The 27,874-nt window shown below is 37.8% G+C and overlaps 1 long non-coding RNA gene across 1 annotated transcript; it reads right to left on the bottom strand.

Moving 5' to 3' along the window:
• On the bottom strand, nucleotides 1–27,759 carry LOC144992479 (uncharacterized). Its single transcript, XR_013656456.1, has 3 exons — nucleotides 27,631–27,759; nucleotides 27,446–27,477; nucleotides 1–138 (listed from the first exon to the last, which is right to left on the bottom strand). It is a non-coding gene; the product is annotated as an uncharacterized LOC144992479 (long non-coding RNA).
• Nucleotides 27,760–27,874: the final 115 nt, after the last annotated feature.

The following is a 27,874-nucleotide window of genomic DNA, read 5'->3' as shown; positions in this document are numbered from 1 at the left end:
GTCCATCTTTACAACATCAGGAAGGGAATATCTTCCTTAAAATGACTGAGTTCTGCACCATTTGGCTGCCTTAATGGTGTCGTGCAGTAAAGCGTCTTCTTCCAGCATTTAACAACAAGGTCATTCTTAAAGTAGATCCTGGAGATGGCACAAAACAGTGAGTCATAAAGGCTACATAACTTCCTTCACACCTGGGTATGCTTTTACAACAGATCCAAATATGATTGGATTGAACTTGTTACTCTGAGTTCTGTGTTGAAATAAGAGGAAGAACAGAAAATACGTCATTCAGGCTGCAGGTAAGACTGCTTAAAACTCACATGCTGGTGAGACATCGCTGGCTCCCCCTAACACTTTACATGTAGCATGAAGGATGGGGGGGCCTTTGGAGCTAGAGAAATTAGTTGACTTCTATCACTGGCAATTCCAAAAAGTATCATAAAAGCCTTCATGTTGATTTGTAATATTTACAAAAATGTACAGTGCTGTGATGTCACATTCTGGTAATTAGTAAGGCCCGAATAATAGCCCCTTTCGGACCTTGGGGGGGGGGGTCGTAGTGTATGTTTCATGCACTTTTTTAGTGCATGAACATTTTTGCTCAACAGGCTCTCCGAGCAGTCTGTAACTTTGTTATTCCGTGCCCAGATTAACCCGTTATTCTCCTTCAGACAGCCCGTATCCACCTGTAAGGGCAGTTGTGACTATGCCCATGTGAATGTTTCAGACTATGTGACTAAGTTGAGACGTTACAGCACTTCATTTGCACCTGCACAGGGAGCTGTTCTAAGTTACATTTGGGTACATTAAGTTACATATTTGGGTAGAAGATTTTGACACTCAGTATGGTTTCCAAATTGAAGGCAAACACTGTGTTAAATCTTTAATCCATCTTGTTTATTTGCAGCTCTTCCCATTAGATCTCAGCCTACCTAGAGCCGGATCTAGGGTTATGCCTGCTTTTTGACCTCATGTCAAAAATTCCAATTGAGCTGCTTAATACAGTTTTTTTTATTTCCTGAAAGTTTTGTTTAAATTAGTAATGAGTAGATTCAGTGTTATCCAATTTTGAAGGTGCTTCACTTTAAATCCTGAAAGCTTTGCTAGCTCCAAACTGTTTTGGTTAGCATTGTTTAGTGTTCGTGCAACACTTCCTGTAGACAAGCTTACTCACGTTGTCCAACATTGACTTTTAAAGCCGCCTTCAAACGAAATGAATCAAAATTAGCAACATCAGTACTAAACAACGCATAGGGGGTCTACTGCAACCAGAAAAGCTCAAAGTTCAAACAACAGAAGCTCAACTACTTTGCAAGTAAATAGGTAACAGGAAATGAAAAACGGTTGTGGAGTGATACACAAATGGACTCCAGGTGAGAAAATAAAGACAGGAAGAAACACCAGCTGAGATGTAACTCAAGACACACAAGACACGTTAAAGGGTCTTCCAGCATGAACGTCTGTTTAAGGTCATGAAACAGGATCTCAATTTGATTTAAGTTTGAAATTTGATTAAGCTACTCTAAATCCTTAATTTAGTTTGTTTGATCCATTCAGAGCTGGATCACTGCTATGCTTGGATCATTGTGCTGCTGAAGAACACAAATGTTCTTACGTTTGAGGTCATGAACTGAACGAGGACGATCTTCTTCAGGAATGTCTGGTAGAGAGCAGAATGTTTTGATCCATTAGTTTGAAAAGTGCTGAGCGAGGAGCAACACAGCTCAGACCATCACACTACCATGTTTGAATGTTGCTCTGAGATACCGCTAGTTTAATTGTAATTTGATGGACACCTTTCAGAAAGTTCCCCTTTTATCTCATCAATCCAAAGAATATTTGTTTAAATTTTGAGGAATAATCCAAACATTTTAGTCTAATGTGAGACATGTTTGTTTTTTCATTTTGTTTTTTTGCTCAGCAGTGTGTTTTTCTTTAGATACATCTTTCTCCAAAAGTCTCCTCTTGCAATCATAAACTGTAACCTAAAGTGGGTCAAGTGAGGCCTGCAGTATTTGTTCATGTTGTTATGCTTCAATCATGACCTCCTGCAGGAGTCTTGGAGTCATTATGGGCAGTCAGTCATTTCTGGGAAGCTTCTTCCTTGTTCCAGGTTTTCTCTCTGTGTTAATAATGACTCATATCAATGTTTTTTGGGTACTAAAACTGCAAAAATGTCTTTGACCTTTTTCAGACTAGCAGACATCCAAATATCTTTACATAGATGTTTGATGTCCTGATAACATGGCCTGGGACATCACAGTCTGCAGACAAAAATCCATATAGTTTCTCAACTGTAATTCTGTCACAAATGACAAAAATGCTAAGTTTCGTAAGGAAATCTAGGCTTTTTACAAATGTGAAATCTGATTTAAATATTCAGTGCAATTTCAGAACTCTCCTTCTGCAAGTAGGGCACAGAACTAAACCAATCAAATGTGACTTTCTTCTTTGAGACTTTGTGCTTTGAGACAGTACTGGTGCAAAAAGGGTTATAAACCAAAAACCCCAAAAATCCGTTTGCAGCAGAAATAGCTAATCTGCAAGTTTTTATTTTGCTGTACTCCAACTTTCCTAAAGATGTATAATTTTACCTCCATGCTCTAATTTGGTCCTAATTCAAAGAAAATAATATGTAAACAAAAAACAAACTCGCATTTAAGACAAAAATTAGACAACCCAAGGGAAAATAAACCAAAGAAATTAGGCTAAAAAAGAAGCATATCAGGACAGAACACATATTTACACTCACATTATGAGCTCGGATTTATTTCAAAACAAATGTTTACTTTTTTATATTGCATGAGGGACGTTTATTTGTTTCACATTTGCCTTTTCAAACAGTCTAAAAAACACATCTGGCATGAGAAATTTTATTTTCAAAAGGTTTGATAGAAATCTAGTCTTGTGGTAACTGATTGACAGGAAAAAGGGAACCTAGAAGAGAGCTGTCAACAATGGAAAGCTTCTTTAAAAACATCAGCGAACATGGAGGCTCTCATCAGGGACAGAGATTTCCAGCTGTCTTCATGACAGACAGCAATGAGGCTGAATCTGTATTCTATCAAACAGTTGAGGTGAAGATGCAAAAAGATTCTTGCCAAAACTCCTGCCAACACAGATGATCCATCAGCTGCCAAAGGGAAGTTGGACCAAGGATGATGGAGAAACCTGGCAACTCGGTTTGTTTTGTTCATCATTTCACGAACAAGAAAAATGTCACCCTCACCCTCTGCATTTTTTATGTCCATGTTTTACTGACAAAATATTAACTTTTTAAATAAAAACATAAAGATAAATATATTTTTGGACTGTATCTACGAATAAAAAGTAAGACTAGGCCTTACTTTGAAATTTAATCGTTGAGCCATTGTATTTTACAAATGCTTACAGAACAAAGACCTCAGGGTCAGAAAATACATTTTTCTAACACGAGGAAACTCTGCTTTTAGCCGTTTGCTGTCTAGGTAAGCATTGATTTAAGACTCCGAATTTAAAGCATACATGAGATTCAAACCCACTTCACTCGTTTCCCTTATCAAGATGTGCAAAAAAGTATTTTTAGAAAGGAGATTCCATAAGTGTGGAGGGCATCGTCTTAGAATAATGGAAGACTATACAGCAAACCTTTCTTTGTTCTAGAAAAGGCTGCAGTTAGTTTTCATTGTAAAAATTCCTGATTTGGTTTGTAAAAGTGCTTTTTTTGTTCATTGGAAATCACTAGTTTTTAAAAACTGATTTTCTTTACTAGGTAGGGTTTGTTTTAGATGGAAATTGATTTTTAAAAAAATATTAAGTCAAATTGTGCTGCATTGTTATTTAATTTAAATTGTGAACTCATGATTTAAAATGAACATTTTGGCAGTAATATTCAGACACAGTTCTGGAGGCGCACACTTTCAGGCCAGTCCGTTGGTCAGCCCAATTTAGAGGAAACAATCTGTGAAAATTATTGACCATTTTAATATTGTTAAAGAAATGTGTGATCCCTTCACTGCCAAATTCATTATTTGCAAAAGCCAGCCCCCAGAGGTTGGAAATGAAGTTACAATCAGGCTCACTTCTCAACTGACCTGCAGAATGTAGACAGTGCTCACTCAGTAAATCAAAGCGTGCACTTCCTGAACTTCAGATGGATGAACTGCATCCTTTGTGTTTTCGTTTAAACTTTCTGAAAACATCCTGTGAATGTATATCCCCAAAGAGAACACTTCAGTGCAATAACACATTCTGATGCTGAATGCTAGTTACACTACTTAATGTGAGAAATATCTTCAAATGACATGAATACGTTTTTGCACATGCAGCTGTTTTGCCGTGGTACTAAAACGTTTCTTTATTTTTACTATGATCAGTTTTAAAGTTTTTTTTTTTTTCTGTAAAGAGTGATTAGCAGTCTTGTTAAAAGTACAGACAGTTTCATGAATAGAGATATCTGTTTGACAGAGACAAGCGAATTATGAAGATCAACCAGAAACTTCTGTATTAAGGTTTGGTATTTCACCTAAACTACAAACTATTAAAATCCAAAGAAATTAATAAATGAGTATGCGATGTTTGCATGTATTTTCTTTAAAATGTCTTTTTTTTAAAGAATTAATTAAATAGTTAATAGCCCAATAATCTCTGATGTGACTCAAGGGATTCCAAACACAAAAATAAAGCCTAAGGTGGAACAAGACAATGACCGGAATTAGCTACGCCCACCTCAAACATTCAAAAAAGGGCAATTGGGAGGGATAAAGCTGCTGCTGTTGGAATGAACACAGAAATATCTTGTTTTTGTTGAGCATTAAAAGAATATCAACGCTGATAAAAACAATTGTGACAGCAAATTTGGACAAGTTGACACCTAGACAAATTGTAATTTCAGTGGTTTGTGCTCGCTCAATTGTTCTGCGAGATCAAAAGTTGGAAAAACAGACCCATAATATTGAAAATCTACTTACAGCTGGCTTACTTGTTGTCTTGTTTAATTTCAAGCTAAATTCTGTGTTAAAAACAAAAAAAATATTTAAAATAGTATGCATCATGGACACCAGGAGTAACTTGTACTCCTTGTTACTAAGAATGTCGCTCATTTTTGGTTAGTTTTCCAATTCGAAATGTGTTCTTTCTTTCGTCCACTACTCCATGGCTCTCTAGTAATTTTTTTAAAAGCAGGAATTAAGGATGAATAGAAAATAAACATCAATTGTAACATCTAACCGCAGACAGCAAGTATACAGTCAAGAGATTTAAACAGATTTCACAGCTAAAGTGGAATACAGATCTTCAATGGTTTACATTTGAAATGATGCTGAAAGACATCAAACACTTCATGAAACGGAACGTTTTAACATTTTAAACTGGTTTTGTGTCCCGAGTTATACATTTTCGTTTTTGTATGTTCTTTCCTTTAACGTAAGCAGCCAAATGTTATCCATTTTCAAAATCAGGAGGAAACTATTCATGACACTACAAACCTACAAACACACATGACCTGGCAGTGAATGATTCCAGGTTTTGTTCTGGAATATTTGTCGGCCTAAAGCGGTTTACAGTCAACACTGACCACATCCACACAGGGACGTAAGCATGATTCACTCATGTTTCAGAGAGCAGCAGCACACAGAACTGTAACCATTGACCACAACACTCTGTTAAGCATCTGGTACCTTCTGCTGTCCGGAGACGACACAAGCTGCTGAAACGGAGAAGAGGAAGCTGACGTAATTCGTACTTGAGAAGCAGTTTGATAGATTCTCTCACTCAACTTTTCTGCATCACTTTTATCCTGCTTAGGGGAGGCTGGAATGGATCCCAGCACTCATCAGGCCTCATATTTTTTAGTTGACCTTATTAGAGCCTGTTTATAAGCCTACAAAAATCAGATAACTGAAAGTAATCAAATATTTCAAAATTGACTTTAGAAATGGGATCATCAGCAAACACCACAGTTCATTATCTGATTCATTTCTGGGAACACATTGGATAAACATGGATATGTGATTAGAAGTATTAACTTTTTGAGGAGAAATCTCCCAATGTGAATTAAATTTCTCAATGTGTACTATTGTTATTAAAATTATTATTATTGGCTTAATCAAACTTCCCATTAACACTGTCACTTAAAAATTTGGAAATAAAGAAATTGCATGATATTCAGGTATGTGGTGTGTATGTAAATTTAGATTACTGTCATAGAGACTATAAAGCACGTGTCAAACTCAAGGCCTGGGGGGGCCAAATGTGGCCTGACATGTCATTTTCTGTGGCCCGCGAGAGCATCATTTTTTAATTTCTTAAAAAAAAAAAGTTTTTTAGTTGATTACATATTATTTATGTGTAGCTGCAGTTGTAATTATTCAATGTTTGCAGGTCTTATGTGTGTGTGCAGAGATATTGTTGTCATCAAACCATCAGTTGGATGCAAGGCTGTGTCACAGCCTTTTTTGTAAAATGTTACACATGTTCTTTCTAGCTCAGTTTTATGTTTTTTCTTTATTCAGTTGGACAGTTTGATTGTAGGTTTAAATAAGCGGACAAAATTTAAAGGATTTCTGCTAGAGTAACAAGCAAACAGCTGTTTTCTATGCAACTGTAATTTTCACTTTAAAAAGTTATAATAAATTAATATTTGAGTTATTTAACATTAAGGAGTAGTTACATTTATTTTTCATTACATTTAGTTACATGTATAAGCTAAATCTGGCCCTTTGAGGACAGCCGCTATGCTGGTGTGGCCCTCAGTGAAAACGAGTTTGAACAGATGCATAAGAAAAGAGTTAAACATCTTTTATTCCCACTAAAGGCTGGATTTTCAGTAAAAGTCAGTGGATTAAGTAAGACATTTGGTGGTGGAGAAGCTTATAAACCCACTTTTGATTAAAACCGTTTAGTGTGGAAGATGGACCACAGTAAAAGAAAGTTTAAAAGTACACTTTAAAGAACGGAACTTGGGAAGCTGAATTGATTTGAGAATGCAGCCAGAAAGATCATTAATAACAAACAGTATGTATGTTAGTTCTGGTCAAAGTAAAAGGCATGAAATCAGGAGAAGCATGTCTATTTTTGCAAAGAAAAAACAAACAGAAAAAAAGAAGCACGTAAAGACACATTTGAACCAGCAACTCTGTTTGACTCATGTGGAACTTCCTAAGTTGTGATAAGTTTAAAAAGTATACACTTTGTCATGGTATAAAAGTGTGTAAATGGTTCCACCTGTTGTGAAATCTTTATTCAGATGTAACTCACCTCCGATTCACTTTATGTATTGTGCATGACAAAGCAGCAAACCCAAACTGGTTCTGCTACATCTGGTTCAGCACTTGCCAGTGTTAAAAGCGTTATAGTGTTCTTTGTAATGTTTCACTAGGCTCGTTCACACATGGTCACACATCCTTAACATCAGGGAATAGGAAAAATAAAAATAAAAACTACAAACTTCACACATTAACTGTCAAAATAATTCAGAAAACCCAAAGCATGTGTTCGCATTTAAAAAAGCAGAGAAGCCTGGCAGCTGATCAAAACAAACGGAGTTAGGGTTTTGGCAGGACTGTTGTGATGTACAGCCGTAGAGCAGTAGGGCTCTGTGACACATGCTGCTACAGTCTGATTAAGTGTGAAAAGGAGATTTCCTCTGGAGAACCAATGTTTTAAATCCACTCTTCAAAATCTGGCCTCCACTGTTTTACAGATGAGAGGAGAATGACAAGAATGTCAGCTGCACAGAAAGAAAGAACAGAGTTCTTTCTGACTTTAGAACTTTGGTGGTCTATTGTCAACGACAAACTCATCAACTAAGATGGGAGATTTCTATTGACCTCTACTGCACTGAGCTGCATGTTTACATGTGACAATGCTGTTCAGTGTGTGTGACCCACCAATTCCATTCTAAGCCTATTTTATCTTTTTTTATTCAGGCATCATGTGACCTTGCAATTTCTACTTTTGCTGATTATGACTTAATTGTATCATATGTAATTCACACGAATAAATATAAACAATTTTTTTCAGTTAAAGTTTGATAATCAAAATAAGAAATCCACAGTTTTGGAGCACAGTGCTTTCTTTTCTTACTGACAGTAAAATGCTTGTAAGTATACTGGATTTTTTTGGACAGAGGAATAAAACAAGCAAAAAGGTCAAACTACTATTAAAAAAAAATACTTTGTTGGATCTTTTATTTTTGTTGGTTATTGACTTGCATTCTCTGTCCTTTACTCAATGATTTTAGAATAGTAATTAAAAACCTGCTGATACCACCAACTTTAACGTTTCAAGAACCAGAGAGAAAAAAATAACTAAATTCAAGAGCAAAATCTTCACAGGACCAAATATATAGTGAGACCCAATTCCAAAACCAGTATTCCAAATAAAGTTAAACACTGATTTACTTAAGAACTTTGTGAAGAAAGTGAGAATGGGCTTGTCTGACAGGAAACACTCAGCAGGGAGCTCAGGGAGGAAGATGGAGGAGAAATCTGCAGTTCCTGCTGGAGGAAGGTGGAGATTATGTAGCAAAGAGAGGAGTGTACAGGGGTGGGTGCGTGATTTTTTTTTCCAATCTTTTTTTTGGGGGGGGGCTGCACAGTGGCGCAGTGGTTAGTGCTCTTGCCTCACAGCAAGAAGGCCCCCGGTACAAGTCCCAGTTAGGGGACCTGAAACAGAACACCAATGGGGGACCTTTCTGTGTGGGGTTTGCATGTTCTCCCCATGCATGCATGGGTTCTCTCCGAGGTCTCCGGCTTCCTCCCACTGTCCAAAAACATGCTTCAACTCTAAATTGGCCCTAGATGTGAATGTGAGTCATGGGTGTGTCTGATTGCGGCCCTGCGACAGACAGGGCCGCAATGCCTGGCGAACTGTCCAGGGTGTACCCTGCCTTCGCCCACAAGTGGCCGGGATAGGCTCCAGCAGCCCCGTGACCCCGAAGGGGATAAAACGGCAGAAGAAGAATGAATCTTTGTTTTTCATTTTTTCATTCTGGTGTCGATCAACAACCATTCCCCGACAATTACTCTTAGGTTTTGAGTCAGTAGTGGAAAAGTATCATAAACTAGATTAATCTATTTTTTAATCAAGACACTTTAAACACAAAAAAAGTTTAATTCAATTTAATTTTATTGATATAACCCATTATTAAAACACAGTTGTCTCAATGTGTTTCACACCGTTAAATGTCTAAAACATAAAATCAGTCACAAAAATCAATAGCTAATTGCTCAACAAAACTAAACAGACTAAACTAAACTGGGCATCCCTGCCCTCAAACGCTCCTTCTCTGCAAGGAAAAACTCCTGGAAAAATATTCCGGCTGTATATCATTGTCAATCTGTCTCCTCTGTGCCATGTCTCCCGTACAGAATGCTTTCAGCCCGCCAAATTTACATAAGTCTTCAGTCCCAAGTGTGAGTTTTGTTTTATAACACTGGACTTATTTTTCTATAAAGATTTAAACTTTAAGAGTTTAAACAAGAGAGAAAAGTCTGAAAGTGTTCATGTCCGTCTGAGAAAAGTGGATAAAATGTGTAGTGAGGGGGTTTTACAGCTGTAAAACATTTATAATTTTTTTAAATAATAAAGTTGACTACTTTGCAGATTTCAATTTTTGCAGCATTGCAGTTTTTTAGAACACAACTCCCATGATAAATGAGAGAACACAGTACAATGTATTAGTACAATTTTTACAAAAAAGTCAACCCCATAAAAGACCCACTCCAAAGAAAATTGTGTTTTTGGTATTTTCAACAAGTCCCTGTAGCCTTTTTCTCATGATAGAGGACATTTAATTTCTTTAAGTAAATGAATTTAAAACTGCATTCTTCATTCAAATCAGGATGAATCGTGAGCAGATTAAAAAAAAAGATTTTAGAAAAAGGTCTCTTTTGTGATGCAGTGAGGGAAATAGGCAGGCCAAAGTCTCAGTGCTCCGCTTCAGTTCCGATGCTCCATCTGCATACAAATAGTTTAATTAACGTCTTTGTTTTTCTTGTCTGAGCTGGCATCTGACTCACAACTGTACCGTTGGATAGCTCTGGTATTGCGTGCCATTTTTGTTGCACTAGTAACAAACACTTAGCTTGGGGTTGTAAGGGGCTGTAAGGTAGCAGGAGAGAGTTAAAACAAAGGGAAGATGGGATAGCAGTGGAGGCTTACTTTCACATCAACAGTCCTGCCCGTACACATCAACAGGACACCGACACCCCTGATATATCATTCTCTGCCACACAGTGTCATATATCAGTCCGCATCACCAATAGATATTCAAATTATTTCCATTCACATTCACGTGCCTCGTATGTTAGATGTCTCCGCCCAGTTCACACAAGTCACAAAACCTACGTCATGCTCACATCAGATTTTATCCCCACAACAACGAAGATGGCTTTTTTAAATGTCAGATCACTTTTAAATGTCTTTAATTATTAATGATCTGATTTTAGACCATGATTTAACCTGCTTTTAACTGAAACCAGGCTTGGCACTGATGCACCAGCTATTTTCACTGATGCTTCTCACCCTAATTTTAAATTGTTATTTAAGAGAGTAGAGGGTACTACATCGATTTCTCACAAAAAAAATAACGTCTGAAAATATTTTACTTAGCAAATATTGTTCATTTGAGCATCATGCTTTTGTTTTTGGTGACCTCCCTGTTTTAACTGTCAGTGTACAGACCCTCCTTACTGTTTTATTGAAGAATTTTCTAAATTTTTACATATCTGCACATTATGTACAATAGGATTTTAAGAAATGGTGATTTTGTTTCACAACAGAGGACACACCCTGGACCTTGTCATTACCTACGGCCTGTCCGCTGGGGTGTCTTCTGTTGTTGACTTGGCCATATCAGACCATAATTGTGTTTTTTAATGTCACCAGTGTAATCCAGCAGAAAACCTCAGTGAGAACTGTGAGGAACGTTATATAACTCCAGAAGTGGATGCAAGTTTTATTGATTTTTTAAGCAAACTCCTGCTCATATTTCACCTGCTCACTGTGATTATTATTGATGATCATTTCAATAACAGACTTCAGTCTTCCATAGATGCAGTTTCTCCATTCAAGACTAGAACATTAAGAACCACTCCTATAATGCCACGGAAGACTGATGACATTAAGTGACATTAAGTGAAACAGAATTGCAGCAGAGTAGAGAGGAGATACAGGAAGACAAAATTAGTAATTCCTCAAGAAATTTTAAAAGAACTCAAAAATTACAAATTTACATTTATAAGTCAATTAAACAGACCAGAACTTCGTAACACCACAAGACGAGCATTTAATAATAATCCATATGTTAAGACTTTTTGACTTGGCAGGTTTTGGGTTTCCAGGGGAAACTAGAGAAAATCAAACAGACCCCAGGAATTGACATGAAATGAACACAGGTTATAAAAGCATTGTTTCCCCCTAAAGTACAGCAGACATTTTTACTCTTCCTTCTTTCAAATCTGTTGCTAATAACTTTTCTTTTTCCAAAGTTGGTGATGTAAAAGCAAACTGGTGAATTGTAGTAAAAAATAGTTGATCCAATTCACTTAAACCATGGCTATTGTTTTAACAGTACCCATTATGACTGCTGGAAAGCTTTATACAAAAACTAGTCCCCTTGACTCAACTCAGCCTTAAATTGAGTTCTCACTGACTGTTCAGTTGAGCAGCTTTGCAGTCCTCTTATGTTGTTGAATCTGTCCCTTTAGAACACATGTTTCAAACTAAAGGCCCGGGGGCCAAATGTGGCCCGCCATGTCATTTTATGTGGCCCCCGAGAGCATAAAAGTTTTTAATTTCTCAAAATAAAAATTGGTGTGTATTTATTCATATCTAGGGGGAATTGGACTTGAAATATTGGATTGGGCAACTATACATTAAGACTTAAAGACTGTCCATATAACCTGACCTGACAGAATCAAATGTAAAAGGATTTATGCTAGAGTAACAAGCAAACATAAGTTTTCTATGCAACTGTAATTGTCACTTTAAAAAGTTATATTAAATAAATAATGAGTTATTTAACATTAAGGAGTAGTTACGTTTATTTTTCATTACATTTAGTTACATGTATAAGTTATATCTGGCCCTTTGAGGACACATACTATGCTGATGTGGCCCTTGGTGAGTTTGACACCCCTGCTTTAGAACATTTTTTTCTCCTTTTACACGCCTGGCATGGATGTTGCTCACTTTACTTAAACCCAAGACCTTCATTTGGTTCAGTTTGTTTTCCCACTTGATTAGATCAAATGGTGTGGTTACAGCAACTGCGCTTTGTTGGCACCATTGCCTAAAGCTAAATCTGATCAGGGAGGGGATCAATAGCATAATGAAAAAATGTGTCAGTCCTGTTAGTCCTCTGATAAACATATACCGATAAGTACTTTCACCTTCACACTACACCAAGTAAACTGAATAAAAGCACCATAACTTTTGTGGTTCTTCACATTTTCACTGTGGGCTTTTTACAACATCTATTTCTTTCATTTAGGTTATTTAGTCTACTGAATAGTCTGCCTAAATCCACACAGTAGTTAACTAGATCTAGATAAGGTAAAGGTAAACTGAAACTCTTGGTTTCAGGTAGACCAGAGTTCACTTGAGACAACTGTGGCACAGTTCAAGCAGACTATCAGAGGAAAGAATCTACAAACAGCTCAATGTTAAAGCCTCATTTATGTGTTTGGATAACTGCTCTGTTACAGAACAATAGACGAATGATTGTTCCTTACCAAGGAAGAACCATGCTGCTATGCCTGGCCTCTTGAACAAATTGCCCAAAGTGAGAGTCCGAACTGCAGATGTACCACAAAATAAAAGACCTGGTTCTGCTAAGATACAACAGCTGCAATCTCAAATTTAACATCTGGAACACATCTGATTGAATTTCTGCTGCTTTGATACCAACACTATACCATGCAGTGATTTGTTTGTAGCAGTTTAAGCAGTTAGCTGGTTAAAAGAGACATTTGCCGTTAAAACCTCCTGAAGCAAGCTCCCATCTGAGCCGCTGTTCTCTCTTATGGAGATTGTAAACACCATCTTAAAGTCTTAGTGGTGATAAACTGCCTTTTCTGGGTTCATCTGCTCTTCATAAACTGGATTATACAAACATCAATATTTTCTAAGTACTCACTTTGATTTACTGAGTGAGTGAATAAGAGTGCATAGTTTTGAGAAATGGTTTTAGAACTCTGAATCTTACTTATAAGTTGCCCAAAGCAAAGCAAAGAATGACTGTGTGCACAAAGGAAACAACAGGGCCCATTAGAAGCTGAATGGTGGCGTTCAAAGAAACCTAAGGTTTAAGAGCACATCTCCAGGCCAAAGGTCCCGTGACTTTTTTCACAAAACTTCCTTTATCTTGTACTGGAAACTCAGTTGATAGATGATAAGTATTCATGCAGCCCTAATTTGAAAGAAATGTGAAGAAAAATACAAATTTTAAGTAAATAAACAGTTTAAGGAGATTAATAACTGCAAAATTACTCCCATAATTTAACTAAAATAACTGTTCTAAATTCTTTCTTAAGTATAGATGTCCAAATACCTTTATATTCCTTTAGAGATAAGATATGGCTACTGTGGGTTTTTTTAAACAAACATTTCTCTGTGAAGAAAATTCAAAGTGTGTTTTTTTATTTCTCTGTATAATCAATTGAATATACAAATAAAGTTCTTCTTTTCCAAACATTCAATATTTTTAAGAGATATACAGAACAAATTGTGCTTTTATCAAATTTAAGTGGTGCTAAATGATCTTTAAAACAAACATAAAACACTTTTTTGGCCTTATAACTTGTTAATGAAACATTTGATGTAGCATTACTGGGACTTTTCAGTATGAATCTGCTGTGTTTGATGCTTCCACCTTTTCTTGGCTTTGACTTAAAGAAATATATCTGGGTATTTTTTGTTTGAAATGATCAATCACTTCTCCATTTTTTGTAGTTTAGAATCAAATCTTTTCTATGGGCTGAAGAGAAACTTGTCAAAGCCAATTCAGCTCTTAAAAATGACAATACTCTTTTTGTTGGGATCCTCATAAATTTTGGATGCCAACCACCATGGAGCACCAAGGCCCTAAAGTGCATGCAGTAGTATTTAAGTATCCTTCTCTGTTTTCTTTTCTTTTTTTTTCTAAATAAACAGCAAGACACTTCAGTTCTTTTCTTTCTCCCAGCGGACAGATTTCTTCCATCTTCTCTGCATTTACTGCAAAGTTAAATCTGAAATCCTTGAGATTTAAACTTTTCCATTTTTTATGTCTCTAAAGGTTTTGACGAATTCGATTTTTCATGATTGTGATGCTCCTTCACTTCAAACTTTTATTAAATAATTTTGTGTACATTGTTTATCTGCCCTTGTGCAACATTTCAGATGGCCCAATGTCCTGATCTTTGTATAAAGACAATTTTAGATCTTTCAGATTCTTTTTTTTTTAAGGTATTAATAAGGTATTTAAAAAATTTAAAATGGATGCAATAAACACATCCTGGCGTTGGAACAAAAAATAAATATAAGAAATGGGAAAATACTTTTCAACCTTCAATAGGCTTCTATAAATATTTCAAAGACTTTATGATATTTAGTTCAATGATTGGAACTTGATGTGATCATTACCAGAAAATGACTAATCATAAATTATAGATTATTTATTATTGTTTAACAGTTTCTCAGAATATGAGCCCCAATCGTATATGTATAAACAGTAACTCATTTCTAAAAGTATTTGTCCAGAACGACCCCTTTTTCAGATGCAGCTCAGCTCAGTAAAACTGCAAATCATGAAGGCAAAAGAAGCCACGAATGTAACAATTTAGAGCTTCTAGTTTCAATTGTTGAGTTTATGAGGTGTTTGTGCAGAGTGCTTCACTGTCATGACCTCTGACCTTCAGTGAGGTATTAGAGGCCAGTACAGAAAGAAATGTAGCTCTAGGGTTGATGTATTAGAGCACTGCCCTTCTTGACCTTGGGGTGAAATTGCCAGGTCCACTTTTAAGAAGATTGGCAGCTGACTTGAATCTTTTTTATTTATGCCAAAACCCCAACAACCTTTGGAATTCTGGAATCCAGATAAAAATGAACTGACAACCCCACCTAGATTAATAGGGTTTCATCTGAATTTGTCCAGAATACTCCAGAGCTTCAAAATCCACCGCCCGATGCGTCATCTTTATTGTTTCAACAGTTGATCCTTCCTTAAATACATTCTTAGTCTCAATCATGCTTGTGGTAGATCTACTCCTGGGTTTAACACCTACTTTGCTCTTATTTATCTAAACTTTATCTAAACATCACATGGCCTTTTTTATGGAAGCCCCTCCCTCAAAGTAATCTGGACATATTTTGTCAAGTTATATGGACTTTTTCACACCTACTTCATTTTGTTTGTTTAAAACTGAATTTGTTTCCAAAATTAGCCCAGACTAAGTGTGCTGGTGTGAAAGCATTCATGTGAACATGGCCGGGACCATACAAGCTGCAGTCTTTAACACAAAATAAATGAGAGAAACATGACATACATTAAATGTTAAATGGAAAGGGATGACATTAAATAAAATTTTGTACAATTAAAATTTTTTTTGCATAAAGCATTAGACTTAGGCTTTTTTATATATGGGGTTGCAAAGGGGTTGCTTTGCCTAAACTTGCAATTGCTATAGGAACCCCTAGCTACCCCCTGGTGCCACCCCTGTACACAGTCCTGCTGATCATTTGTTAAACCTCATTTTAGATCATCAGAGCTAGTCTATTAAAAACAAGAAGATGTTGTTGTCTGTATTTAAAGAGGATAATGTTCTTTCCTACAAATGAGACAATCATAGATCACATGCCATCTTAGTAAACAAGCATAACTGCTTTTGATAGATGCCATCATCTTCAATTCATCTAACTCCGTATAGAATTTAGGTACATCTGCAAAGACTTATCCTAACATCTGGTTCTTAAAAGAGGAGTACCCTCTTCATCAGAGCCCTGTTCAAGATTAGAGATAAAACAACATCTGTAGGTCTTAAATGATATTTTGTGAATGTTTGGTTAACCTTGGGAAAGTGTTAGGAAATGAAGGAAAAAGGACCATTGATAAAGACTGACGGTGTAATGTACAGACATGGTGAGTCTAAAAACACTGAACATTTGCAGAGGAACATTTGGAAAGGGTTGTCAAAATACTGATGTGTAGAGTATAGATGAAGAAAATAAAACATTCCTTCTTAAGATTCATTCTTTTTAAAGACCTGAACACAACTTTTATGAATCTCTTTGGTCAAACCATTGACATGTCTCCAAAGATAATCTTAGTACACAAATTACACTACAGGCGGCACTGTTACACACCATATTCACTTTAATAGTAAACAAGTTTACTAAAGGGGTGGTTACACCTTCATTCCACCCTATAAAATGACCACCGTCACAAAAATTAACTATTTGAGTTTTTTTGCAAAAAATGATAAAGTATAATGGAAAAATATTTTTTGTCCTTCACCATGTCTAATTCCTTTGTTTTGATCTTTTTTTTTTTTTCTAAATTGTGTTATTTAAGTGAAACTGCTTTTCTTTGTGTTTTGATTTTTCCTTTCTGCAGCATCGCGTGGCAGTCGGGAACTGTACCACTGGACTGGTTCCCCTCTTTAAGAAGAGAGGACCGGAGGGTGTGTTCCAACTATCGGGGAATTACACTTCTCAGCCTCCCGGGGAAAGTCTATAGATAGATTCAGGAACAACAGTGCGGTTTCCGTCCTGGTCATGGAACAGTGGACCAGCTCTACACCGTCTTTAGGGTGCTGGAGGGATTGCGGGAGTTCGCTCATCCAGTCCATGTGTTCTGTGGATTTGCAGAAGGCATTCCACCGTGTCCCCCATGGTATCCTGTGGAGGGTGCTCTGGGAGTATGGGGTCCGGGAGACTTACTGAGGGCTGTCCGGTCTCTGTATGACTGGAGTAAGAGTTTGGTTCGCATAGCCGGCAGTAAGTCAGACCTGTTCCCAGTGCACGTTGGACTCTGGCAGGGCTGCCCTTTATCACTGGTTCTGTTCATAGCTTTTATGGACGGAATTTCTAGGTGCAGCCAGGGGCCGGAGGGGGTCTGGTTTGGGGACCACAGGATTTCCTCTTTGCTTTTTGCATATTATGTTGTCCTGTTGGCTTCATCGGGCCGGGACCTCCAGCGTGCATTGGGGCGGTTTGCGGCCGAGTCTGAAGCGGCTGGGATGAGGGTCAGCACCGCTAAATCTGAGGCCATGGTCCTCGACTGGAGAAAGGTAGTTCGGTGGGTGGATTGTCCCTGCCCCAGGTGGAGGAGTTTAAATATCTGGGGGTCTTGTTCACGAGTGAGGAAAGACCGGAGCATGAGATTGACAGGCTGATCGGAGCAGTTTCCGGAGTTATGCGGCCGCTGTATCGGTCCGTTGTGGTGAAAAGGGAGCTCAGTCAAAAAGCAAAGCTCTCAATTTACCGGTCGATTTTCGTTCCAACACTCACCTATGGTCATGAGCTATGGGTCATGCCCGAAAGAAAGAGGTCCCGAATAAAGGCGGCTGAAATGAGTTTCCTGCGTAGGGTGGCTAATGAAGTAGATATTTCATTCTACAGTCCACATTACATTTGGAGGTCTGCAGCAGTTGACTTTATCAAAAATTGTGCAACAATATTCTGATTTGATGCTCAACATTAACAGACTGGATCTTCAAAAAAGTAAAGAGAGGGTCCCGATAGTGTTTTACAGGTAAGATTCACAGGATCCGAGCTGTAAGTTTTGCTGGAGAGCACTCAGCTTCAAGACACATTTTTGTCAAAGAGTTTGTAACCAGAACAGAGCATGGAAAGATCAAAGTTCAGGCAAAAATGAAAATGCATGAAATAGCAGAAAGACCTGGATAGGGAGCCAGTTTAGCTCGTGCTGGTTTGCGGCGCCTTCCGTCCGTGAAACCCAGGTTCGACTCCGGGCTGCTCCCTGTTCCCTTCTCTACCTCTGCCGGTTCCAAGCCCGGTTTGAGAAGGTTGCGTCAGGAAGGGCATCCGGCGTAAAACATTGCCAAATTTACCATGCGACTCGTTCGCTGTGGCGACCCCTGATGGGAGAAGCCGAAAGTGGAAGTAAGTAAGTAAGCAGAAAGACCTGGATGCAGTCCATAAAGTAAAAAACTGCATTTTCTATTCTTATTCTTATTTATTTGTTCATTTTATGTTTCACAATGTGGGGGGCGTTGGCTCCATGGGCTTGAGGGCATTGTGTGTGTTTTTCAAGGTCTTTGTGTATTGGTTTCTAAATATGATTGATAGTTTTATTTGACAACATGAGGTTCAAGTTTTGGTTCCAAGATTACTCAGAACTCTTAAACCTTGAATTTCATAAAGAACTATGCAAAAAAAGGCAGTATCTAAACTCCACAGCAAAAAGTAACGAGTCACTTTTATGACCTCTGGAAGTTCAATCCAGAAATTTTCCTAACCTGTACTCAGGCTTTTCAGAAAACCTTTAGAAAAAAGAAAACATTGATCACTTTTTGGTAGGAACTGGCTGCCTTGGGGGCGGACACCACAAGAGGTCCCACACCATCCCACACCTCATCAAAATATGAGCATGTCCTGTGGAATTGTTGGATCCACAGCGCCTCTGTAAAATCCCCAAAAAACATTTCCCAAAATGGCTTCATCCGTAGCCACTCCCACGTATAAGGAGCTCGCTCATCCATGGCCTGGATAGGACGCCGACGTCACCTTTGATAGATGATAAAGAGCGCTAGCGTCATGGCAGAAATTTGAATTTATTTGCTGTAAATCATTGTTTACATCCGTCACCGTGTTTATGAATGACTTATCGCGTGAGTTGGTTTTTGTTTATTCGAATAATTATGATTTAATAGAAACAGTATATTTGCGAAATTGTGTCTTTTTGACACTTCTAGAATTTCAATAAAGTTTTGAACAATTGTGTAACAGAAACGCATCTATTGACAGGAAAAAAAGTACTCTAATCTAAGTTTGAGGTGTGTATCTCTGAAACTTTATTTCCTCTTCCATGCTGCACTGTGTCTGTCTGGCCAGCATTTGCACTGACAGAGAGACCAAAATGAAAAAAACCTAACAACATAAGTTTGGAAAAATATTGATGAAATTAAACTCTAAAACTTACAGTGTTTTTTATGACACTCCTTCCTGTTAGATTTGTCAAAAACCACGATCATAATGAGTCCCAACTGGCAGCACACTGCCTGAAAACAGCTGCAAACAATAAGATTTCAAACCAGACATTCTGTCAGAGAAATGATTACTCTTTATTCTAGCAAACCAAAAATCTACCCAAATTACATTATGGAGACATAAAAATACACAATCTCGGAAAAAAATGGTTAATCACTTGCTTCCAATGTGGTTTTACTGCGGTTTTTTTTTTTCTATTTTAGTAGATAAATAGCTAATTGTATTTGCGGCATACCAACACATAAAAAGTGATTACATTATTTCAATTTTTTCAACATAAAAAAAATCTTAACTGCTGCTTCTGTGATTATTAAAAAAATGAGAAAACTATGTTGAGATAATTAGATTAGTATAACTCGACAAAACAGAAGGATTTAAAACACCTGACTCGGGCCATCTATCCATTAACACCTGTAGGGTGAGCAAGTGAAACTAAACTACTAAGCGGTGGTTTAGGGCAGGGGTGCTCATTATGTCAATTGTAATCAACCGGTCAATCAAAAATAAATAAATTTTGCAAAAAATTATCCTTACTGTTAAGTCTGACACTTGATTGACATGCATAACAGCCAATTGAGCATCCTCTGAGACATACAGTACGTCACTGCACATGGGTGTTTAACTACATTGAGAGCACATTCTGCCTGCCATTGTCTGCGCATTGGGTCCCCAGTGGAGGGCTCTTGCTCTAATGGATCTAGTAATATGCAACTGCTCTACTGTCAATTCAATAATAATAATAAGCTTATGCGACACAAATCACGAGCTTTTTCAAATGGCATTTTTTCGTCTGCTCCAGCTTCACGATTTGAATAAAGACATATTTAGAAATGCAAATTTGAGCTCAATGATTTTAGATTATGTCCTCCATCATAAGAAAAATGCCCCAAGAACACAAACACTAAAAGCACAATTTTTATCTTAGTAAGTCTTTAAGCATTAGTTACAACTGCCTTTTCAGGTGTATACTGGCTGTCTGCAGGCGAAAGATGGTCAAACTTGTATGGGGGAAGCAAATAGCCCACAAGAAATAGCAAAATTGTAGACCACTTAATGAGTCAATTGATTTAAAAATTTCATGCACATTTTTTTCTACAGCTACCCTCAAGTGAAACAAACAGGTCATAGTAAGAGTTAGAAGGTGAGATGCAAGTGTGTCATTTGAATTTTTATTTTTCACCCTCCCCCCCAATGTTGTGCACTCCACAAGGGGCCCATTAGTTCTGTTCAAGTAATAAGTGTGCTCTCCTTGTGGTTCCTTGCATGCAGCCTGAATATTAGAAATAAAGAAATCAGAGCGTAGCTTGTGTGGGCATCCTACAGGCGTTCTGCGGACACTATCTCATACAGGCCCCATTCATGCAACATTTGTGCAGGGCCAGTACTTGAACAGCTCTAACATCACCATATGACAGGATCACCTGTCTGTCATAAGTGCATGCAACTTACATTAGGCTTACAAATACTTCACGACACACTTACCAGATACACGACAATCATTGAACATGATGTTTTCATGGTGTCCCTTATGGTGGCCATTCAAGCCTCAAGGGAACTGAAAGACACAACTACATTTCCCCTAAAATGCAGCTGCTCCTCTCTATAACCCTACACGGGTCCAGACAACCCAAAAATCTGCAGCACCAGTACGGATCAACCTTCGTACAGGTGCATGTGACCAAGGCTTTAATAATGAAATCAGTGCAAAAAATTGAAAGGTCTAAGAACCTCACACCCTTTTTTACCTGTTATTTTGCATGTAGGATCATAAGTTTGTACAGTAAAATAATATACATTTTCTTTATGCAGTTTTTAAGATCAACAGCTAAAAGTAAAGAATTGTTTCAAATGAAACCCAGACAGATTGAGGCCATGGGACTGTATTGTAAACTTTTATCACAATGCTCTTGTGCAACTCAGGTGATGAAAATGTAACACTATTGTTTTCTAAATCCACTGTTGCAGAAAAAAAACGTACACAGGAAACACTAAAACAAACACCGCAGACACTTTCTCAACTCGCCAGCCACAGTGAAGCAAAGCAGCTGCAAGCATCTGCTGAGAGACTCATGTAGAGGTTGCAGCGGAATGCAGCGTGATAAATGAGCTATTATCAAAGTCGTGACCTCTGAACATCATGTACCCACATGTAGACCTGTAGCCAGATTCACTGCTGATTTGCAGGTTCTACTTGTTACCGGCAGGAAAAACCTGGGGGCACAAGTTCAGCTCCTCAGGTGAAGTGAAAGGAAAGCTGTTATCTAACATCTAACCAGAATTGGCATGTTGTGAAAACTACTCATTAAATATGACATCTTTGCAGAGCAAAGCAGTTAAGCTGGGGCTCTAATTTGTTCTAGAAACAATACTCAAAACTTTTACTCATTTATTTTATTTCTTTTGACAGGTGTAAATATTTAATTTCTATTTCCATTGGAAGCCATGAGCAGAATTTGGCTGAGGAAGAAATAAACAGAAGATGTAGGTGTAGAGACCTTGAATTGAGTCACAGTTGGCACTGAACTGGTCACCTGTCTGTCAAAAGGCCATACAAAGACAAGCAAATTACACACAAGCACTCAGACCTACAGTCAGTCCTCAAACAGCTCGCCATGATCACTTTGGAAGGAGCCAGAGTGTGTGGAGAAGAAAACAAACATCTTATTAATACATTTGAATTCAAAAGGCTGAATTTTCTTTAACAGTTTAAAAGTACAAGACCAAGAATAACATTTGGTCATTTTGTGTAATTTTATTGTGTTTACTAAGGATGAACCATGACGGTATTCCAACAAAAGCAGATAGGAAGTACCGGTAAATATATTCAGGAAGACTCTCTCAGCTTTAAACCTTAGTATTTTGTCATAATTTTACAAACTGTCCATTTGAAAACGTGAAGGAATCTGACAATCCTTCAACTATAACCGTTTGCAGTGAGACAAGATCCATATTCATGCATTTGCTTGACAACTCTAATTGTTGCGGGTTTACTCATGTATGTTTTAGACCAAGGTTAGTGTGAAATGTTACAAAATAAAGAAAACTTTCACAAATAAAATAAATTATGCTGGAGAATGTTTAAAGTGGTTGATCAAAAACTGACCCTTCTAGTAACTTCAGTCCTCCTGAGCAAAGAACATCTGGCTCCAAATGGCCCTTTCAAATCCAATTAAAGAAATGAAAGAAGACATCCCTTAGAAATGCTCCTACACTTTATATTTTTTGACTTTATGATGCAGTTAATCTGAGTTTATCTTTGGCTAATTCAAGAAGTAGATAAAAACTTCTTTCCCCATATATGTTGTTAAACCTACATGCTCACATTAAAAACCTAGGTTACCAACTTCTGCCATTGAGGGTTGGGAGTTCTCAAGTTTCCCATTTAAATTATTTTTAGATTTGCTTCACAATCGAAACATATTTTATGCATCATCCTGTGTTGATGAAATGAAAGGGACACCACAATCTGTTTAAATTCCAGACTGTGGTGCAACAAAAGATTAAAAATATATCCTGACAAAAAAAAAAAAAAATCAGTACCAGTGGGAAGCTGCTGTCAGTATTTTCATATATCAATGCACTTCTGTTGATTTGAACTGGGCACAATTTTCCAAGGTGAATATATCTGGTTAACACTTTAAAGTCCCACTCCAATCATATGGTCTGTTGTAAAAGCGTCCCCAGTTTTAATTATGATTATGCCGTTTTTAGGCAAAATTAAAAAACCTGTGTGCTTTTCTTGGACATAGTTTTTTAGAGCGGCAGGAGTTAATTAGAAATTCACCTCTGAGTTGGGGTCGGGACTGTTGGCACAAAGTAAGCCCGCCCGCACTTCCTTTCATCTATCTGTCTACACGCTCTCCCCGCTAGCTTACAGCCCCTCACATCCCCAACCTAACATTACCGGTGCAATAAAATTGGTGGGCAAAATCAGGATTATCCTGACGCACAGTTCTGATCCAGATGCCAGCTCAACAAGGAAAACAAAGATGTACACGGATCTAGTTGTCCACAAGTGGATGCATCAGAATGGAGCGGATTGAGCCCAATCACAAAGAAAGAACCAGATGGATTACAACTGCCTTTTTGATATTTATGAGATTAGCATGAAAATATAAACAATAATAAATAAACAGGTCAAATTAAATATTGTATGTCTAAGTGTGCCTCTTTGTGAAGGTGTGTAAAAGTTGGAGGATGAGCAAAGTAATGCCTCAGAACGGTTTAAGAGAAATATTGTACCGTAATATAAAGTTAAACTGTTCAAGACATTAGCTTGAATAAATAAAGTTGGCTGTTATCATGACCACATCAAACCACAACAGTTTGGTTGAGAGGGTCTCCTCACCTGAGTGGCTCGAAGCTCGATTTGACTGGACTTTCGGACAAAGCTCACCAGACAACGGTGGTTCTCCTGAGGCCGACGAGATGAACGAAAGCAGCAGCAGCAGGGCTCCAGACTAACTTTTTTCACTAGGAGCACAGTGGCCCCCAACTGAAACGTTTAGGGGCACCATCAGAAAATTTAGGGGCGCATACTGTAAATCAACATTCTAACCAAATCTACTAATTTCCACTGTAATACGAATAAATACTTTAATAATAGATGCAGAAATTACATTGTGCTGTTTCAAATTCAGTGTCACATTTTAATCTGCACTTTTGAAGATGCAAAAACAAGGTAAACTGACAGAAGAAGGTAAACTGTAAAAGAACGGGCGATGTTCACTGGATATCAGAACAATCGATACAGACACCTGAGATCAGAGAGAGGCTCAAAAACTGATGGAAATTTATCTTGGTGACACCAAATAAGTGCAGCCAAGAAGTACAATAAGCGTATTTGAGATCACCCAGGTGGACGCAACGCTGTTCAGATCAGCTGGTGTGTGACATATATTTTATTTTTAAGTGCGTCTCGGACAAAACCGGGTTGTTGCTCGCACGTGTTTAAAGTTCAAGCCCCGTTAGCTGTCACGCATGTAGGTGTGGGACATTTATTCTCCTCAGCTGACCCGACTCCCGCGGGAGCGGTGTGCTGCCGTAACGGCCGTGCATAAACCGTTTGGTTGGGGGGATGCGACGCCGCGCGCTTAACCGTAACCCCCGTAACCGCCGGGTCTGTGCGGCCCAGAGAAAAGTTCAGCACGGACTGCATGCATTTAGAAAATTACGAGCGAATAGATACCTTCTAAAAAGGAAAGTAAGGAACTCCTTCATGTGGTCTGGGGAGGGGGTCAGGTTTCCTGCTTTCAAGCCCGGTCATTGTCACGCCCCCAAGAGTCATTTATTCCACTGTGATTGGTTGGTTTGTCAGCTCCGCACACGACAATGAAAAGGTGTCATTCATGCAAACTGGCAGGACCCATTAAAATTAAACTTTCATTTCAAGGTGGGGGCCACAAATAGCCCGCGGGCCGCGAGTTTGAGACCCCTGCTGTAGACTCTGGCACTGGTACACCAGCCGCAGGTCGTAAGAATGAATCAATGGTTCGCTTGCTCATAGCTCAGATGCACGCACAGTTTGTGATGATATTTGTCTCCGTTTCCTTCCCACAGATGTTTACGCGCGCTCGATTATCTCTAGGCCCCTCCCCCTACACGCATTTTAGCCACTTACGCGAGTGTGTGCTCTCGTCTCATGAGTATGTGTGCGAGTTTGTGTGTGTGTTTGCGTGCGTGTGCCCTCGCGTCTCATTGATTATTTCATTGATCATTGACTTGCCCCTTCCACGTTTAATGTATAAAAAATACGGAGGGTGGGGGAGGCAAATTTACTGGTCGCACATGTGCGACTGGATGTAAAATTCAGTCGCACACTCTCAAATTTTGGTCGCAAAATGCGACCAAATGGTCGCAGTCTGGAGCCCTGAGCAGCTTTGACACGAGGTGTAGGAGAAAGATTGAAGTCTCTTGTGAAACTTACAACTAAATGAAGCTGAAGTTCGCGCATTGACTGGGCACATTTACATTGACTGGGCACGTTACGTTTGTGTCCTCAGCAAGACAGTTTTGTGTTTGAGCACCCCCAAGTTGTGTTTCACTGTAACCTCAGAAGCTCCAGGCGCGTGTGCAAAAGTGCCATTCTCATTGGTCGTATAGTTTTTGACGCGGTGCGTCAAACTAAAATAACGAACCCAAGGCGTTTTTTAAAAAGTGACGCTTTGACGCGTGGCGTTTTTTCGCGTCAGTGTGCACACTCACATTGGTGCCCTTTGTTTAGTCACGAGGCGTTAAACGTCGGCGAATATCGCGCGCGAAATTCGTCCCGGTGTGAACAGGCCTTAACACTTAGCAGAGCTACCTTTAAATATCCCAAAACAGAAGAGAGATACAAGGTACGTGTTTTCTGTGACTGAGCAACAGTGTTTTAAAGGTAAATTGTCATTACAAGGAAACTAGAAAGTTGTTTATCTCAAAGTTGTCACAGCAGGAGATGTCTCCATGCAAAGTAGTGTTAACCAAGGGAGAAGCCTCTGATGGGGTGTTTACATTGTTGTGTCTGCTCCTGATTCACAATGATTTGAAAAAAAGAAATACCCAGAAACACAGTTTTAATCCTAATGATTGTAACAAGAAAAATTTACAACACAGCTGTCAAGTTACCCTGCATTTAATGCATGATCATTTTTTGCAAAATTTTGATGTATTTCAATGTACAAAAGGATCATCTACCAAATATTAGGGTTCACACAGAAAACTGACTTCATAATTATTAGGTACCTTCTAGGTACCGGTAGTTATTTTGAAAGTGATGCTGTGACAATGTGGGTCATGAAAGACATTTCTTCCCTCTAGAACAATCTAAAAGTTCTATCAGTAGAAAGTAGTGAGGCTAAAAGCAGTCATTTCAAATTGACAGGAAGGGGTGTGGTTTTTACCTGCAGATGGACATGAATGAGCAAATTACTATGACAAGAACCAACAATATTCATACATATACCGGAAAAAACACAATAATTGCAAAAAAATACTACCATATGCTTACAGTAACTGCAGGATAAAACACGAGTTGTTTTTTTGAAGCTTTACCTAAATTCGAAATCTGTGAAGCCAATTTTTAATATAAAAATAAAGATCGAACAAGAAAAAGCTGAGTAACAGGATACCACCTGTTGATCTTATATAGAAAATCTGTACCAACAGGGGATTTTCAAAATCACAAGTAAACCTCTAGACGAACATCTCCCAATTTGCTAAATGTGGGATGAAATTCAGTTTAGAAAAACAAAAGTTTAACAAGCCTGTCTGGCAGACAAACACATACCTTTTCATTTGCATCTTATGGTCATAAGTATCCCACTTTAAAATTTCATCAATTCATTGAACCAAAAAGTAAAAACAATACAAAAGAAAGAGAAATAATGAAAATTGAAATTGATAAATTGAAACACTGTTATCTGTTGTTAATTTAAATCACCACAGAGCCAAAAAACAGAGTTAAAATAAACAAAGATAAATAAGTATGAAGAGGGAGAGAGGTCTAATGGACATAGAATGACTGATTAAAATTGGAATACGCAGTACAAGTTACAAAATAAGAAAACAAACGTTCCAAACCTCAAGACTTCGAGGTGGAGTCTCAAGTAAAGTCTTAATTTAAGTCCACATCTGACTCTGATGTGAACTGAAGAAATGTATATGTCTCAAATAAAGGATCAAATATACAGGTTTTTTTTTGACTCATCTTTGAGCTCAGTTTAAAAAGTTGAAAAGTAAAAATTATTTAAATAACAAATGTTTTTTTAACTGTCTTTAACAGTATAACAATACAAATATTGTTCAGCTCCTAATAGCTCCTAAAAAAGAATTTTTAAAAATTTAGAAAATGTGTTAGATCAATGTGTTAAATCAATAAAAGCAATTTAGTGAAGTGTATGTAAATAATTAAACTTCCTTTGAAATGATCTAGATATTTTTTAAGAAAATGGTTGATTCGGTTGGGAATCTCACAGCCCTGATCACTAGCTTTTGTAATTAAAGCCACCCACTCTGCATGTTAACAATAATCATATTCCATAAGAATGGACAAACTTTGCTGATTCAGTTTACGAAAGTTTATGATAGAAATTTTACTTTTGTAAATCAGTTGTTAGAGTTTTTTGAAAGGAAAAAAATTATATATAGAAGCTTTCAATTAGTTAAAAGTTAGCATGTTATTAGCTAACCCACCAATTAGGTGTTAGTCTGAGTTTAGGGCATAAAGTTCTGTACAATTCATTACCATCTTGTTTCACAAAATTGCACTCACCTAAAGACAGACAATGAAGTTCCGACGGTTACCTTAACAGAAAAAGTCAAATATTTTTTTAAATAAGAAAATTGTTTTCTGTTGGGTCCGAACTCACATCATAGCAGTAACACGGTTTGAAAACGAAGTAAAAAAATAATTAAATACAACTTTGAAAACACTTTTTTTTTCTAAGTTCGACTTACATTTATGAATCAAAGTAACGTTTAATTATTTCAGTTTTGACACTAATCTTTAGTAAGCCCCGTGATGGACTAGCTAGATTTGGAGAATCGCGCCTTTGCTCGACGGAAGCTGGATAGGTTCAAAAATCCTCTCGACCCTTAACGGAGACACGCGGGTTAGGAAAATGAATGGAACGTGTATTTTCTGTTTTTGCGTTTGTTTTTTTGATGACAATAGAAGTGGTAGAACAGACTGACATAAAAA

The sequence above is a fragment of the Oryzias latipes genome, chromosome 6 (genome assembly GCF_053564925.1).
Source record: "Oryzias latipes strain Hd-rR chromosome 6, Olatipes_Hd-rR_3.1".
Classification (NCBI taxonomy): Eukaryota; Metazoa; Chordata; class Actinopteri; order Beloniformes; family Adrianichthyidae; genus Oryzias; species Oryzias latipes.
This window is presented reverse-complemented; position numbering and strand designations above follow the sequence as displayed.